Genomic DNA, 14,614 nt, shown 5'->3' with positions numbered 1-14,614 from the left:
CTGACTGCAGTGGCAAATATGGGATAGTGAATAGAGAGAGAAGAAATAGAGTAGTAGGTAAGGAGGTAACTGGGACTTGATCACCTGTCCTTGAGGCTGGAGGAGTTCCAACTCTTCCTCAAGGTAGCGGGGTGGTGTACTTGTTTGATGTAGGGTTCCACAGATGCTGTGTGGGTTTACTTCAAAGACAAGATCGCACCCGTGGCCAGGCGTCAGTTGAGTGCTGGAGTTCACTGGTGTACCTGCCTTGTGCTGTGTGTAGCTGAGGGGCTGGAGTGTTCCACCGCCCTGTCAAGGGCCCCAGGACAGGCAGGGCCTCCCCAGCTATGTGTAGAATCACTAAGAGGGAAGTTGGGCTTATTGTCCTATCTAGTCTACTGGTGCCTACTAGATCAATGGATTTTATTTTTTCTGTTATTTTATTTTATTACCCTGGCCAGCTAGAATAAAATCAAATTGAATTGTCTCCCAAAGTCTCTGGGCTGTACTTATGTGCTGTTTGAAGCTGACACTTGCTACAGCATGTCTTTGATATGCAAAAAGCCACCCAGCTCTTAGCTGAGTTCTGGCATTCCTTAGCTAGGTTTCTTCTTATGCTGATTTATGTTAAGCCCCCCAATCCCCCACTGCCCATGTGCTCCTTGGAGCTGAGCAACCAGACTTGGGTTTGAGTTTTAAACCAAAAATATATATTTGACTCTTTTGTTATTATTATGCTTGTGATGTACTCCGATTTGGGGGCTGTCAGGCTGACCCCCAGACGGGGAGATCCAGCTTATCAGGGGGGATGTTTCCTTCTCTGCCAATTGGAACTAAATTTGCTCCCTGGACTCCGACTATCTGCCTATTTTCTTCCACACCACAATCTATCTACCTGGGGTAAATACCTGTTTTTTCTTCTACTTTAAATTCTGGCTACCTGCCATTGCCGCTCCTGCATGGGGTTCTCGTGTTTGGGATTCTGTCCCCTTTAGGACTCAGCCCTGGAGAAATCACTGCTCCCAGCAAGGGCGCAGCTGGTACCCGTGGGCTCGCCAAAGCTAGAGCACTTTAAAGCATCCTTGGTTTGCTTTGTGAGTGGAAATCACATGCAAAAAAGGGGGTTTAGGAGAGACCCTAGTGCCCTGGTTTTAGTTTCAGGATTCCACCTGCCCATTTCCTTCACCTTACCTCCCAATTTTCTGGTCTGGCAGCAGGAGCTCTAGCTGAATGAGTCCTGTCGGGTCAACATTATTTTACTTCTCTCTTGGAGTTAATTACTTTCATTAAGTGCCCAGATGTCCTGAATTTTTAAGAACAACCCTGATCCCCTGCCTTTTTCTCTTTCCATTAAAGACCAGTATTAAATACATAATGTCAATATATTTTTATCATTACCCTTGGTAAATCTTTTCCTGTCAAACCAAGCCAGTAGACCGTGCGTTTCCAAAATGGCAGCAGTGATGGATGTGGATACCCGAGCAGCACCACCGGTGGTGCGAGCAAGAACCGCTTCGAAGTAAAAAAGTGGAATGCAGTAGCCCTCTGGGTCTGGGATATTGTGATTGATAACTGTGCCATCTGTAGGAACCACATGATGGATCTCTTTAGAGAATGACAAGATAACCAGGCATTTGCCACGTCAGAAGAGTGTACTGTTATCTGGGAGTCTAAGCATGCTTTTTATTTCCACTGCCTCTCTCTCTGACTCAAAACATGGCAGGTGTGTCCATTGAACAACAGAGTGGGAATTCCAAAAGTATGATGTGTTAGTCTGGGTAGACTAGAGAAACACATCCAAGGAGACTCATATGTGTGTAAGAGAGAACTTTATATCAAAGAGCAATTGTACATTAAGAAAACATCCCAGCCCAGTCCAGATCAAGTTCATAAGTCCAATGTTACCCCATACGTCAATACTAGCCCATAAATTCCTCTTTAGATTCACACAGCCATGCAATGATGCTGAATAATGGGATATCACAGGCCAGTGGCGGTAAGTCTTGTGGATCCAATAGTGGTGGAAGCATTAAGCGCTGGCATGGGCTCCACGTGCCTCCTCCAGCTCTGGGGCTCTGTCTCCTTCAGTGTAGCTCCATGTGGCTTGTCAGCAGTAAGATGAAGCAGAAAGAATGTGTCTGGCCTCCAGTGCACTATTTATTTCCTTCGGGCCTCTGAATGAGGTCATCAGGCTGTGACCTGGTTGACAGTATAGACTCCATCTCTTCGCAAGTTGACAGGAAGTTATGTAACTGCCACATATGGGCATTAGAAAAAATGAATTCTTCTATCAAGCTTAAATGTTTTATTATTCATTAAAAGACTTGCTAGAACCACGTCTTTGTTCCTTTGGCTTTTCAGTTTGTTGTGCTCATGCAACTGTATTATGTTCTGTGTCAAATAAAAGTCCAGTTGTGTTCTGAACAACAACAACAAAAAGAAAGCAAACCAGTGTCTCAATGTCAAAGCACCATTACCTGAACTCTTGGTATTCTCGTGTGTGTAGCAAAAGGAAAGCCACTGCTCAGACTCAAAAAAAAAAAAAGTACTTGGTGCAATAGCTTATGGTCCTTCCAAACCTGAGAGTTTGAGTCTCATAATATCACATACTGGGAAGCTGACACATTTATTTGTATTTTGATCACTCATTTGCTACTCTTGTTTCTTCCTGGCCTGTGTGGATATTATTTTTGTATTTCTTCTTCTTGGAGGTGGTAAGTTCCTAGGATGTTCATTTTCTTTTTAGTTGGCATTTAATACATATATCATTCCAAATTTCAATCACATTAAGTAGAATTGTACAATTGTTACCACAATCAGTTTCCAAGCATTCTTTTTCTATGGACTCCTTGACATCATCTCTTTTTTACCCCATATCTACCACTGTACTCCCTCCCCCCAAACTCCTTATCCTACATGCTCTCCCTCTAGGTTCATTGATCCTAGGTTTCAAGTACTGAAAAACAGAAACGCATATAACACAGCTTCAAGAAGGTGACCTCCATTGAATAACTCCTCTGAGATATACTCTAATATGAGCAAACAAAAACTGAAGAAAACAATATAAACTGAAAATTTTGGGAATCAGATCAGGTCCAGCCTGCATCAAAAGGGGTGGGTGTTGGGGGCGGGGCGGAGAACCTACTAACGAAGTTTTAACTGTTGAGGTCAGATTTATGCCTTTGGTTTTCTATCTCCTCTCTTCAAGCACCTTGTTTAGTGACCACTCTCCTCTCTTCCCTCAATTTTAGATAGGGGAGGTCTCTGGAGGCTTACTTCCTACGGAGTTCCACCAGTGGATCTTGGATTTCCACTATCTCCCATTGCCTGCTACACACAGGATTCTCGCAATTTAGGCTCTGATGCTTATCCCACCGTCAAGTTCGGATTATATGGATTCCATCCTAGGATGTTCTTCTGAGAACATTAGAAAGGCTTGTGAAAAAAGCATGTTTTTCTGGACAGCTTACTATTCTAAGGAAAATGCTGGCTGGCAGCAACTATAAAGGAAGGAATGATGTTGTGGAGCCAGCACTGAAGGAGCAAATGGAAATTCTCACAGGCAGGCGGTGCAGCAGTGGGCTGGGCTCTCGGAGCAGGATGTTGGCAGATGGTCTGTTCCGGTGGTGGGTTTGATGAGTCCAGGGAGAAATGTATTTTCTGTCACCAGCTTTCTTTTTCCCTCCCTGACAATGCCCTTCTTCTTACACACCCTGAAGGGGTCCTTGAATTAAAGAAGTCCTGTTTGTTTCATGACAGTCTTTTTGCTCTAGCTTATTTTAATATTGCCGGTAGACTTTTCTTTCTTCCCTTTTTAATGTGCACTGTTTTATTCTTGGGGTGTTTTTTTTTAGTATGTGTCCCAGTTATGAAGCCCAGAAGGGGCAGATGTATAGAGACAACAAATGATGTAATCGTTAAAGGGGATACAGGTGTGTCGAGGGGAATTGGGAAGCAAATCATGAATATGGGAGTGGGGAGATTGCACCAGAACTGATTGTGCTGATGTGTATACAACTCTTCTTTTAAACTATGACTGAACTATGAAAGTGTGTGCTAAGTGAATTATATCTCAATAAAACTATTGTGGGGGGGAGCCAGTTGCTGTCTATTGGATTGGGAGTCACGGTGGCCCACGGGTGTCAGACTGGACTGCGGTCCACAGGATCTCCGGTGGCAGGGGTTTCTGTTTGCATAGTCACTAAACTTTTCTTCTGAAACTCCTCTGGGTGGACTCAAATCTCCAGCCTTTTGGTAAATAGCCACGCACATAAATGATTTGTACCACCAAGGGATCCCTGTCTGGATACTAGAAAAAATCGATGCTTCCCCACTCACACAAACCCACTTTAGAGCCCTTCGTAGGGAGTCAGACGTGTTCTATCACGCACCCTTTGGGCAGCGCTTTACTCGTGGTCTCTCTCTCGGAAGGTATGGTTCTCCTGTCTACTTCTCCTTGAAGGGAGCTACTGACTTGGAAACTTTTCTCTCTTGCTTGGTATTTCCTATAAGCTGTAGTCACATTTCCTTAGAATTTCCCAAGCCATTCCTTATTGATACCTGTCATCCAATCATGCTTATTAACAATATCTTTTTACTTCAAAAGTCTCTTGTGGTATGATAGGTTATATCACCACCACACACACTGTCGGAAGCCCTGGATGTCACACGCACTCACTGCCATCGAGTGGATTTCAACTCATAGCGGCCCCATAAGACAGAGGAGAACGGCCCCTGTGGGTTTCCGAGAATGGAGTCGAAAGCCCCATCTTTGTCCTGTGTAGTTGTGCAAGTGTTTCTTACTGCTGTTTGCAGTCCAATTCATAACTCACCACACCAGCATAGTGCCATGCCTAATACGTTCACACATGAGAACTCGAACGTAACACCTTACTCCTATCTGCTGTGGTATCACTATTCTACCAGCAGTCAGATTTAACCAGATTCCTGCTCTGCATAACCCCAAGGTCAATGTCCGCAGAAAACAAGTGAGGTGGCGCATGACCCTATGAAGCAAGACTTCTGTGTAGGGAGACAAAAGACACATGTGCACCGTAATATGCATCTGGTTTTGTTGCCCCGTCCCTACCTCATGAAAGTCTCTTTGCCTTCTCTTCAACTGGCTCTGCTCTGAAGCCATGGCCTGTTCGATCAGGCTTCCATGCCACCCCAGTCCCCATTTCTTTTTCCTAGCTTCCACTTTCAATTTTCATGAGAATTCAGCATCAATTTCTTCTCTGGCTGAGAGGTCCCAGCTACTCTTTGTAGATATAGAGAAGAAAGGATTTCAAAAGGAAGCAGAGAGCTGTTAAAAGCCTCTTTCTGTCCCAGACTCACCAGACATGCTCTGAATTTCAGAGGTACCTGCCTGCCTGTATCCTGGCCCCACATCCACAGATCCCACGCACCACTCTCTCTTCCTCTGTTGGTGGCTAAGATGTACTCCGAGGACATTTAGGTTTGGAAGATGATCTTCAGCTTCCAGAGCCCTAGATTGTTAGACTACTGGAGAACCTACTGTTTGCATAAAAAGTTAGGGCTTCAGGTTTAGAGGGTTTGGGGGTGTTTTTTTTCCCCTCAGCCTTTTATTGCATAAACAAAAGCAAAAATAGACTCTGAAAACTTCAAGCAGTGCATAAAGTTGAGCCACTATTACTAGCCTTCAGACCCAATTCACACCTAACAGAGAAGCAGCTTCTTGTGTTCTTTTTAATGCTTTCTGATGGGTAAAAATGTTCATCCATGATAACGTAGACACATTCAAATCTCAGAGAGCTCATTTAAAGGGCTCCTCACCAAATTTCCCTCTTCCTTTCTCTCTCTCTCACAAGCTGTCCTACCGAAGCATGTGAGTGGTCCTAAGTGGTATGGTCGTCGGACCCTGCCTGAGTTGTGCTCACTGGAGACTGAAGTCAGGCATGCAGCAGATAAGCAAGGACAGAGCAGCCTGAGCAGCCAGCTCCACCGAGCAACATCTCTGCAAAGTGTGGAGGTGGGTCAGAATTTCCTTCTCCAACTTGAGTGCCTAATATCAGGTAAATATCTTAGTTCACATGGTTGTGAGAGAATGTAAGTAGAGAGAGTCTCATTCCCTGGAATTTTAAGTAGACAGGTGCTAGGGTTACCATTGGGGAATAAGATCTCATTTTAAATAAGATCTGGGTCTAGTTGTCTCCATGTGACCCTGGACAAAGAGTGCTCTCCTTCAGACATTGCACCAGCAGAAATGTTTTCATTTGTTTCTCACTCCTTTCTGACGCTAGTACTGTAGTGCTTCGAAACTGTAAGACAGGAAATACTTACTACTCCCCTGCCGCTTTGGGGGCTAGCTTCAGCTCCCTTCTCCCAGTTCATTAAGTTACTCACTTCAAGTACCTGGAGTGAATCCCAGACACCTGCTAAGGGCCAGGTCCTCACTGTACTCCATGTCAAGAAGCATATTCATGATGATGCATCACATGTCCTAAGTAAATCACATACTTGTTAGATCTGTATTCAAGGATTCCAGAATGTTACTGGTTCCTCCTTTATGTGCTGTCAGATTGAAAGACGAGACCATATCAAGAACCTATCTTTAGTAAGGTAACTTGGAGTCCTGAATTGATTTTAATCTTAAACATTTGTAAGGCAGGGGGAAACAAATAAGCACACGTTTAAATCCTAAATTTTCTTTCATGGATGCATGTGCTATGTTGGGCTACACCATAAACCCAGGACATTTGCTTTCTGTTCTCTTTACATTTGGATCTGAAGTATGGTGTGGGTTGAATTATCATTTCCTGGGCTAATGAGACTCTGTCTTCATCGGGGCTCTTCTGATTTTTGAGGCCTTTTTGGTACTCAAAACTGGGTATGGAAAGGGTATTTTTAGTTTTTCAGTGAGTGGAAGGCATTAGGGAAGTGGGACTGAATTTACTGGTGTTGCTCTGACTTGTCATTTAAATTCAAGGGTGTGAGAGCATTGGAGGGTCGGCCCTAGACCTCTGGTAGACAAGACACCTAAGCACTGTAGACCTCAGTTACCCCAGAGAGACAGTGGACAGGGTGTGAGCTGAAGGCGCTACCTTGTCCATTTGTCGCATGCTGGACTCCATCGGTAGCACGATGCTTCTTTCTTTCATCGCTTCCGTAGACTCTTCCTGTTGTCTGCTCTCAGCTTTCAGTCCTCAAGATTGCTCCTGCTTAGAATGCTGAGTCTTGGTCCAACCCAAACCCAAACCCACTACCATTTAACCTACTTGGGTTCTTAGCAACCCCATCGTCCTTAGTAGAACAGCTTCAAAGGGTCTCCAAGGCTGGTGCGTTCAAACCAACTGACTTCCAGTTAGTAGCCTTGTGCTCAAGCACTATGTCACCAGGACTCCACCGATTCCATATGTGGGTATTCACTTGGTCACTACATACACCATAAGATTTTGGCAGAATCAGATGCTTCTGGGTGTCCTCGTCTTTTCTCTTGGTGTAAGGTAACCAAGACAGTTGACTGCATGTGCCCACTTAAAGTGCTGATGACTTAGGGGGTAGGAACACCAAGTATGATTTCACAAAGTACGACATGCTCCCTATTGCCACTTCTGGCATTCTCATTTTCAATAAGGAATTTATGATCCACGTGCTGCTGGTGTACAGATAGCATGTCCACTTCAGTTACACAAAAGAGCTTTCCAGTGCTACATGTTTGTTTGGTGTTCTGCAACTGCTTTTGATATTCTCCAAGGGATTTATGTATCCTTTCCATTTTTCCACAGAGTTTCAAGTCAGATGAAGAACCTGATGGTGCCAAAGAGCCTCAGAATGAGTTATTTGAGGCACAAGGTAAAACCATGACCTCATGCTTGGTACTTTGAAAGATCCAGGACCTGGATTGTCAGAAGTGTTGCTGTGACAAGAATAGTTTCCTGGAGAGTGCAGTGTGGGTAATCTCCCTGGACAGCCTGTTCTCCGGATATACTTATATAGAGAGCGTTTCATCAAGAAAATAGCTCACACAGATGTAGAAGAAGGCAAATTCCAAGTTGAGCAAGTTCTAGGCCCATGATGCTGATGTTAGGGTGCAGGGTTATCATGACTGTCATAGCTTTGGGAGTTGATGGGCCCAAAAGGAGCTGAAAGACAAAGGTCTATGACTACAGAGGAAAATGAATTCAAGGTTGGCAGATCAAGCCTGTGGCTAAAGAGACGAATAAGTCCAAGCTTGGTAAGTCAGGTGACAAGCTACTGATAACTCCCAAGGACAGCAAGCAATACAGGAGACCACTGACTCAAGTCTTAACCTGTGTACAACTGAATCTGGGCTAACCCCATTTACATATTTATTATTTTAAAATAGTTTTATTGGAAGATACAAGGAGTTACCAAAAATGGATTTTTTTTCAAAGTTATGTATTTAAATTTTTTTACAAAACAACCATGTCACCGTCAAAGTACTCTCCATTACACTTCATACATTTGTCACACCTGTGATTCCATTCTTGGAAACATTTTTCAAACTCATCTGTTTGGAAGGCTGACAGTACCTCTCCAATTTTTTTCTTCATCTCTGCTTTTGTCTTCAAATCTCTGTTCTTTCATTTCCCTCTTCATTCAAAGAAACAAAAAGAAGTCACACAAAGTGAGGTCAGGTGAATAAGGTGTGTGGGGCAAAAGAGGCATGCTGGTTTTTACCAAAAACTGGCACACTGAGATGGCTGTGTGAGCAGGGGCATTGTCGTGGTGGCAGAACCAGTCCCCTGTCTGCCACAAATCAGACCATTTTCATCACACACTATTATGCAATCTTTTCGGATCCTCTAAATAGAAAGCTTGATTAACAGTCTTGCCTGGTGGAGCAAACTCCAAATGCATGATGAGTTGACGTTTTCGTTCATTCAGGAAGTTGACAAACATCCAGAATGAGGTTTGTCATCAATCAATATTTTACCTTTTTTGAAATGAGAAAAACACTTGAGTTTTTCCCATAGCACTGCCCTTGTAAGCTGTTTTCAACATCACAACAGTTTCTGCAGTGTTTTTCCTTGAGTAGGAAACAAAATTTCACCACTGCACACTGTTTTCTTAAATTGGCCATCTCAAAAAGCAAGGTTTCAAGCAAAACTGCTTTTATGAAAAAATTCACCGTGACCAGAGAAAACCTTCCCAGTGCCACGGGGTGCACTAACTCAGAGCAAGTTGCTCGATGCATACTTAGCAGGAAACATGGGTACTATGAAAGCTCCACTCTGCCCAGCGCAATTCTGGTCTGGGGTTGGTGGGGGGGGGTACTCCCTCATATTTCACCTATCATACAATTCAATTGTTCTATCCTATTAAGAACGTTTCTGCAGTTATCACCACAATGAATTTCAGCGCATTTTCTCATGAACTCGTTGTTAGTTCCTAATTTGCCACCAATCACTCCTACCATGCTCTACACAATTATCAAGCCGGTTACTACCTCTGTGAATCTACATAGCCTGGACTTTACATACAGAAAATCATTGAAAAGACAAACTGGAAAACAATGATTAGAACACAGAGAAAAACTTCATAGGAAAAAAAGCAAAATATTAAAAACTGAAACAACTTTAAAATGAGTCAAAAGGGAGATCAAATAGCAAGATATTAAAATGTAACCTAAGTACAACGGACTTAATCAACTTTGCAGTGTTCTGTCTCTAACAAGGCTCTTAATATCCCAGGACTTTGGTCCAAGAAGATTCCCCAGAGGCTTAATCCATCCAAGCGACCCTGCAATTGGATTTTTGGCTTTCACTGTCTTCCATAGCCTTCTGTAAACCACATGTCCAGAATTCAAGCTCTGATACTATTTTCTCCTGAGATTTGGATGTTATTTACAATCCTTGGATTATAAAGGCAGGTGTGTTTCCTCATGTGGGCTTAGTTGATGCTTCACTCACATAGCTACCTGTTTGAAGACGAGCTTTTAAAACCTCAGCCACTATTCTGTCTGATAGTCGGGCACCAACTGGTTTTTTTATCACATGCTGTTACAGCCCTCATATTAGCAGTGACCTCTTCATGAGGGCAAGCATTGAGCGGGGCCAGGCTAGGATGCATTGGGCTACAATTAAGTGCGAACCCCAAATCCATTCATATATCTATAGTTTATATGTCTCTGGTTAACTTCAGAGATTATTATGATTTTATGATAGAGAACTTTATAAATCATCCCCCTAGGGCATAAGGTAATGTCTTTTATTTAGCCAATTATATAGCATTTTAAAATGCTGAAGAAAAATTATTTAAGTATAGATAGGCTTCAGACTGTAAAATATGAATTAATGACATGTACATAACAAGACACTATTTATAAACAAGCAGTGGGATCAGTGATAAGACAAAATTTGCAGTAATTCACAGAAGCAGAATCATCCCTATCAGATGAATACATTTCATAAGAAAAAAGAAGGGCATTAAGTAGTAAATATATGGTAATCCCGGGCCACATTGAATGGGCATCATTAATAGAGCACCCTGAGAGCAAGAGAGCTGAACCACAGTCCAAAGACCACCAATTCCATAACCTTGGGATAGCAGTCATCTGCTTCTTCTCACACTAAGTCATATAAATATTAAGTCCAAGAAAGTCTGTCTGTTCCTTAAAACGGCTACAGGTGAGTGTGAACAGTTCGAGCAGTAGGACAGATGTGTGCCTTGAAAACACAGTTCAAGGTCCCAGTAGTCTACAGCGCATAGCCTGGTTCACCAAGGTCTGGATGGAAACTAGATGAATAGAAACCAAGTAGGAACATAATACCGGGCATTTTCTCCCATTGGATTCTTTACGAGTATTGTTCATTGTTTTTCTCCAGCCAGTTTAACCATTGATAGAAATGTAGTCGCCTTCTTCAAGACATACATTCCCCTGACCCCACCTCCCATCTTTTTTCTGTAACTGCCCTCAGGATTCTATCCTTTTTTTTCAAATTGGAGAATTTGGCTCTGATATTTCATGGTGGTTTTCTTTTAGCTTCTATCTCATTTTGGTTTTCTTAACTTTTTGAATAATTATGTACTCCTGTGTTGTTGGTCAAATTTTCTTTTATAGTTTGTCAAAACTATTTTCTTTGTATGTATTTTTGTTACTTCCTTTTCAGGGTTTTTAATGAGACATAGATTATTTCTCTTGATTCTTTTGTTGTTTTTTGGTGGTGGTTTTTCTTGTCAGTTATAGTCAGAGTGATCGTCTTTGAGCTCACTGATTTGATTTTCCTTTTCAGAAGGAAAATCTATTCCTCAAGTCATTTACTGTGTTGCCTAATTCTGTTATCTCATTGTTTATATTCTTAGATTCCCTTTGATTTAAGATTTCTTCTATTGTTTTCCTGAGTATTCCCTACATGTCTAAATCATTCTTCGGAATCCTGTTTCTTATAGTTCCAGGGCCTCTTTTTCAGAATTCTCTATTGGATCTGGGCAATTTCCATTTGTTTACATTTGTTTTTCTTGATGTTTTGGGTTTTCTGTGGTTGATTGCTGTTTCCTCAGAATCCTAGTAGTAGTGCCAGTGATATGAACACTTAGTTGGCTTTGTCTAGTGATGTGGGAGAGGTCTAATAGAAGGTGGAAAATATGGTGAAATGAAGGAAAGGGGAGAGAGATGAGTAAGTGGTGAAAGTGTGGGGGAAGATACAATAATGTTTTTAGCTTACCATTTTCCTAGACAGTTTAAATGGCGTCTTCTTGGCATTTGGTTTTTCCTACCATTTTAGCCTTATTCCCCACCTCAGGGACCCAATGTGGATGTTCTGCTAGCTGCTGAGTATTCCAGTTATGTAAATCTGACTTACACAAAATGGATTCTGGAACTGGTTCATTTGCTACAGGGTGGGTTTGGAGAGCCACCAGCCCACCTGAAGATGAACTTGAAGTAAGAGACTCCGTTACAATATTGACCTCCATGTGCCCCCACACCAAATGGTGGGTCACAGTGATGTTTTAGGCCTTCTAGAATTGGTCTCAGTTAGAGCCAGTGTCCAATAATCCCTAAAAAAATCTAATTATTTCTTTTCCCACAGTGAACACTCACTCTTGTAAAATGCTGATGATCCATTTGAGGAAGGCTGACAAAAAAATAACAGAAAATTTTGTCATTATAGTGGGGGTCCTTCCACAGGGAAACATAGCCCCTGCTCTTTTTAATGGGTTATGGGTCTGTAAACTATCTCACCTCAGGGAATGATTGAACAATTATGACTCTTCTAATCATTTGAGTTTCACTGCTGTTCACTTGACCCAGATTTTTTTTTCTGCTTAGACAGATCAAGTAAATATTCATTAGGTTTCCTATGTTTTTCACTCCCAAGGACTTCCTGCCTGAGTAGACAATACCATGAGTCCATGACAGTCAAGCTGTTCTGATTCCCACTTTGACTCAGCTGTCCATTACAGTAGCCACATCCACCTGTCTCTGTCAATTAAGTGCTGCCATTTGGCCCCTACTTCCCTGCAACCCAATCAGCCCAAGTGTAGTTAGGTGTCACTATTCCAATAAGTCCATTTCCACAGTGAAATGTGACTTACATAAAATAGCAATCTTCAGAGATGCTGGGACTACATTTGCAATTGGGCTCCCTCCTCTTGCAGTAAAGGTGTGAGTTCTACTCCATGTGCGTCTGTAGACCCATCCTGATTAATCCATTATAGCATGCCCAACTCCTTAATCTTGTGGATACCTTCTGCTACAATATACTTTGACTGGACTTGTCATTGAGCATGATTTATTTATGCCATCATACAACCCACGAATCAGCTTCACTGAATCAACCAAAAAGTGTCTTAGATTGAAACATTAAATTTATATTCTGCACTTAGTGGGCCCATATCAGTAAACTAAGACTGATCCAACTTTATGTTCTACACACCATTATTAGCCATTCTTATATCTATATTCTCTATGTTTCTGGAAATTCTTTTGGAGTATAGTGTACCTCTGCCTGGGTCACCATGTATATGTCATCTTTTAGAGCTTGCTGGAACATAAGTCTAGTCTTAGGTCTAGAAGCAATAATGGGTGGTGAATTCATTAACTGGAAACATTTATCAGTATCTTTTAAAGCATCTCCTCAAGCAAGGCTCCAGTAAATGCCCAGGATTCATATCAGCATGCACTATTGAGTTAATCTTTTCATGTGGTGGGAAGGGATAATAGTTTTTTTTACTGATCATGAATTAAGATGGAGCAATCTCTTCAGATGGAAACAATCTGCTCTTAGCTAAAGTAACATTATGGAAATTGGGGGCTCAATCCACCCGTCTTCTTAATTATCTGCCTGTATCTCCCCATCCCAAGGCGTAAGAGTCCGTTTTGTTCCCAATCAATATTCTCAATTTAACAGCATTTGAGGTTGAGAATTGAGTTGGCACTATAATTCATCATTCTTAGGATATTACTCTTGAGTTTATTTTTTCAGTAATATCACCTCTGTTACCACAAAAAGAAAACCTTTTTTTTAAAGAATAAATGTAAACTTTGAAGTCTTTTATGCATTTTTTGATCTTTGACTCTGAAGTCCTGAGTTCATGTCTTTCCTTCTACCAATTTATCTTTTGTAAGTAGGATAAATAATCAGCTTCTCCATACTGCTTACCCCGAAACAATTGCAGAAGAATATCAAACATGCTATCACTTAGAGCATCAATTTCCACCAATTCCTGATGTGCGGGTGGTGATACACTGCGTGCATCGAGTAGTGACTGTCAGACAGGGTAGAACTGCCCTCTGTGGATTTCTGAGACTAGTTATGGGAGTAGAAAGCTTCATCTTTCTCTTCCTGGTGGTTTTGAACTGCTGACACTGAGGTGAGCCCAATGCGTAACCACTACAGCACACCGCACACCACGATTTCACAGTGCCCTTTATACTCATGGGGGCAGTTATTAGTACCTTCAAACCTGATCAGACTTGGGAACCAATTGAGAAAATTGATCTGTACAACTTTGTTTCTCTAGAATCACTCTTGGAACCAAATGTTTTACACCGGGTTCTCCAGAGAAGCAAAAATTGTGGTGTGTGTGTGTGTGTGTGTGTACTGCTATACTGAACCCAGATCTGGATTCTCTCCTCTGGAACACCAGTTTCCTGTGAGCTCTTTTCCTATAGTTACACCAGAGTAGGGTTTTTGTGCTTGGTGAAGTATAGGGTAAACAGAAAAGATGACTCGCATTGAGATTAATTGACACAGTGGCTGTAAAATGAGTTTTAGGATGGTGCAGGACCAGGCAGTGTTTCCTTATGTTGTACAAAGTGTCACTATGAGTCAAAACTGACTTGATGACATTTAGCAATGTAATCTATATGTGTTTTTTATTTATTTTCTTTTTTAATGTCAGTGATTGTTTATTTATTTACTTATTTGTTTTAAAAGATCATTTTATTAGGGGCTCATACAACTCCAATCACAATCCATACATACATCAATTGTGTAAAGCACATTTGTACATTCAATGCCCTCATCATTCTCAAAACATTTGCTCTCCACCCAAGCCCCTGGCATCAGGTCCTCATTTTTAACCCTCTCTCCCCCCTCCCCCCTCCCTCATGAACCTTTGATAATTTATAAGTTATTATTTTCTCATATCTTGCTCTGTCCCACATCTCCCTACCCCCACTTTTCTGTTGTATGTCCCCCAGGGA

General features: G+C 41.9%; 2 pseudogenes; both read left to right on the top strand.

Moving 5' to 3' along the window:
* The first annotated feature begins 1,418 nt into the window (after nucleotides 1-1,418).
* On the top strand, nucleotides 1,419-1,766 carry LOC142436587 (E3 ubiquitin-protein ligase RBX1-like; annotated as a pseudogene).
* Nucleotides 1,767-3,462: 1,696 nt separating this feature from the next.
* The window catches only part of LOC142436586 (ninein-like protein), a 91,141-nt pseudogene continuing 79,989 nt past the window's right edge, over nucleotides 3,463-14,614 (top strand).

The sequence above is a fragment of the Tenrec ecaudatus genome, unplaced genomic scaffold (assembly GCF_050624435.1).
Source record: "Tenrec ecaudatus isolate mTenEca1 unplaced genomic scaffold, mTenEca1.hap1 Scaffold_426, whole genome shotgun sequence".
Classification (NCBI taxonomy): Eukaryota; Metazoa; Chordata; class Mammalia; order Afrosoricida; family Tenrecidae; genus Tenrec; species Tenrec ecaudatus.
This window is presented reverse-complemented; position numbering and strand designations above follow the sequence as displayed.